Source organism: Mus caroli, chromosome 4 (assembly GCF_900094665.2).
Source record: "Mus caroli chromosome 4, CAROLI_EIJ_v1.1, whole genome shotgun sequence".
Taxonomy (NCBI): Eukaryota; Metazoa; Chordata; class Mammalia; order Rodentia; family Muridae; genus Mus; species Mus caroli.
The window spans coordinates 27,570,811-27,574,726 of record NC_034573.1 but is presented as its reverse complement, the minus strand read 5'-3'; positions in this window follow the sequence as shown (position 1 = coordinate 27,574,726).

Genomic DNA, 3,916 nt, shown 5'->3' with positions numbered 1-3,916 from the left:
CTCCCTCTCCCTCTCCCTCTCCCTCTCCCTCTCTCGATGGAAAAACTGTATTATCCTTATTCTGGGAAACCAACTTTTGAAAAACTGTGTGATCTCAAATTTTAAAACAATTAAACAACTGCATTATCACACTATCTGGGTCTGAGTTTAGTCTCCATCGTTAGCTTTAGTGTGGCCTTGGGCACACATATTTCTCTGAGGTTCAGCTTTCTCATCTGCCTACTAGATGGGTACTCAATGAAAACATGCCTTAAACTGTGTTGTACACATGGGACTGAATAAATTGTCATCAGAAAACTAAGCTATCTCAATTGCCAGCGGGATATCATGTGATGTAAGTAGCTAGAACAGTGTCTAAGGCTTGGAGGGCTTGGATAGAGAGAAGTTAGTCATTCATTTCTTTCATGAATACAATGAACATCTTCCATGTGCCAAACACTGTCCTGGGCCCTAAAATAAAGCAGTTAAAAACACAAGCAGCTCTTAGCCCTGGGGGAACTTCCTTTGTTTGTGTTCCCTTCTGTCACAGCTTCACCCTCCCCCTGCCCACTCCACACCTCCTACCACCACCCAAGTGCCCTGCCTGTTCTTAGAACTCCACTCTGCAGCCTCTCAAATACATGGCAGGGCATGCGCATGCTATGGTATCTGTGGCTGCCTGCTTCCTAGTGAGGGGAGACACAAGGGAGTGGGATGGAGGAGGGGCAGAGAACTGGGTGCAGAAAACCCCGAGGAAGGCTGGGACAGTCAGCCCTGTGGGTGGCAGGCCCTGCCTGTCCCTCCCATCCTATTTCCTTTGAACCCACACCACCAGGAAGTCAAAGGCTTCTAGATAAATCAGAGGGCTATGTAAAGAAGAAAATGAAAAAGCCCCCCCCCCCAAACAATTACCAAAGCAAAAATCAAAAGAGCAGCAACAATAAAACAAACAACGGCTGCAATAAAGCCAGCCCAGCAGAAAGCCATGAGTGGAAAGGATGGGGGCTATCGTGGCCATCTGAGCTCTGCTTCCATGGCTCACCACACCACACAACCATATTTCACTTGCTGTTGGAGCATCAGGTCTCTGTAACAGCCAATGCCATGGTTGGTGGTTGGTGGGCTGTTCTATGTTGGGCTGGTGGGCTTGCCCAAAAGCAGGGCAGATAAGTTGCTGAAGAAAGAGGAAGGGAGGGCTGGCCTTGGTCACTGCTTGGTCAGCCGTCTCGTGCCCACACATTTTACTCATCCCTGCCTTCCATCTCTTGTCCTCCAGAGTCCCAGGGACATGTGGCCTCAGACCATGTCCAGAGGAAAGCCTCCACATCCAGACAGTATTCTCCTAGAGAAATTTATTTCTGACTTTAGTATCAGCCTAGAGAGGAAGTGGGGAGAGGTTACAGGCCACAGTAGATTTAGGAACTCGGGAGTCGAGCTCAGATGCTAACGTCTAAAAGATTTGTTTATTGTTTGTGTGTTTGTATGTGTGCATCTGTGTGTGTGCCCATGTGTGTGTGCTTGTGTGTATCCATAAGTATGTCTGGGTATGTGCTTGTGTGTGTATTCATGTGTGTCTGTGTATATTTGTGTGTGAGTGTATGTGTATGTGGTTTTGTGTGTGTCTGTGTGTATATATCCATGTGTGTATATGTATGCCTGTATGTGTGCCCATGTATGTTTCTGTGTGTGTTCCTGTGTGGTTGTGTGTGCTCGTGTATGTCTGTGTGTGTGCCCGTGTGTGTCTGTGTCTGTGTATCTGTGTGTGTCTGTGTCTCTGTGTGTGTATCTGTGTGTGTGTATCTGTGTGTGTGTATCTGTGTGTGTGTGTATCTCTGTGTGTGTGTATCTCTGTGTGTGTGTGTATCTGTGTGTGTATCTGTGTGTGTGTGTCTGTGTGTGTCTGTGTCTCTGTGTGTGTATCTGTGTGTGTGTGTGTATCTCTGTGTGTGTGTCTCTGTGTGTGTGTGTGTGTGTGTGTGTGTGTGTGTATGAGTTATGTGCACCAGAGTTACAGATTGTTATGAGCTTTGAAATGTGGCTGCTGGAAGCTAACTGGGGTCCTCTGAAAGAACAGCTAGGTATTATTAAATATTCTTAACCATTGAGCCTTCTCTCCAGCCCAGTTGTTAAATAGTGTTGATAAAGTCCACACTGACTTTTACACTCAGCTCTTCCCACCACCCTTGGCCCATTTATGTTTTTTAAGAAGTTCCCCAGGTCGAGGTGCGTGGTGGCACACGCCTTTAATCCCAGCACTTGGGAGGCAGAGGCAGGTAGATTTCTGAGTTCGAGGCCAGCCTGGTCTACAAAGTGAGTTCCAGGTCAACCAGGGCTACACAGAGAAACCCTGTCTCGAAAAACAAACAAACAAACAAACAAGTTCCCTGGGTAATCCATCATGTCCCTCCGGTGCTGAACACAGATCAAGGGACATAGGGAAGAGAACATATGACAGTGTTGAGGACAGACAGACATTCAAGTACCCTCTATACAAGATGCTTGAATGTCAGCCTTTGTATCTTCTATGATAGCCAAGGCTGTGTCCACCCAATGTGGGGGGCAGAGGAAGGCACAAATACTCCTAAGGTCTGGGGCATGGACCTGATGACCCCATTATAAACATTATTCCTATACCACTGCCCCCCCATTCGTGCATAGTTTATGTTTATTTATTTATTTATTTACTTATTTACTTATTTATTTATATTTTTACAATTTAGGGGAACCATCATTTTTTATTAGATATTTTCTTTATTTACATTTCAAACGTTATCCCCTTTCCTAGTTTCCCCTTCCGAAAATCCCCTATCCTCTCCCCTTTCCCCCTGCTCCCCAACCCACACACTCCTGCTTCCTGGCCCAGGCATTCCCCTGTACTGGGGCATAGAACCTTCACAAAACAAAGGGCCTCTCCTCACATTGATGACCAACTAGGCCATCCTCTGCTACATATGCAGCTAGAGCCATGAGTCCCTCCGCATGTTTTCTTTGATTGGCAGTTTAGCCCCAGGGAGCTCTGGGGGTACTGGTTAGTTCATATTGTTGTTCCTCCTATGGGGTTGCAGACCCCTTCAGCTTCTTGGGTAGTTTCTCTAGCTCCTTCATTCCAAGGGTTTTCTGGGCTAATATCCACTATCAGTGAGTGCATATCATGTGTGGGGAACCACCATTGAGAAGACAACTTTCATTCAGAGCAAGTATGCCACTATGTCATTTTTTTAATTTATTTTTTTAATTTATTTTTTACACTCCATGTTCCATCCCCGCCCCGCCCCCATCCACCCTCTGACTACTCCACATCCCACACCTTCTCCCCACCCCACCTGACCTCTAAACTCCCTGGGGCCTCCAGTCTCTTGAAGGTTAGGTGCATCATCTCTGAATGAACACAGACCCAGCAGTCCTCTGCTTTATGTGTGTTAGGAGTCTCATATCAGTTAGTGTATGCTGTCTGTTTGGTGGCCCAGTATCTGAGAGATCTCGGGGGTTCAGGTTAATTGAAACTGCTGGTCCTCCTACAGGATCGCCCTTCTCCTCAGCTTCTTCCAGCTTTTCCCTAATTCAACAACAGGGGTCAGCTGCTTCTGTCCATTGGTTGGGTGCAAATATCTGCATCTGACTCTTTCAGCTGCTTGTTGAGTCTTTTGGAGGACAGTCATGATAGATCACTTTCTGTGAGTGCTCCATAGCCTCAGTAATAGTGTCAGGCCTTGGGACCTCCCTTTGAGCTGGATCCTACTTTGAGCCTGTCACTGGACCTTCTTTTCCTCAGGCTCCTCTCGATTTCCATCCCTGTAATTCTTTCAGACAAGAAGAATTGTGGGTCAGAGATGTGACTGTGGGATGGCATGCATAGTATGTACTCACTAATAAGTGGATATTAGCCAAAAGAAAGAGAAGAGAAGAAAGAGAAGAGAAGAGAAGGGGAGGGGAGGGG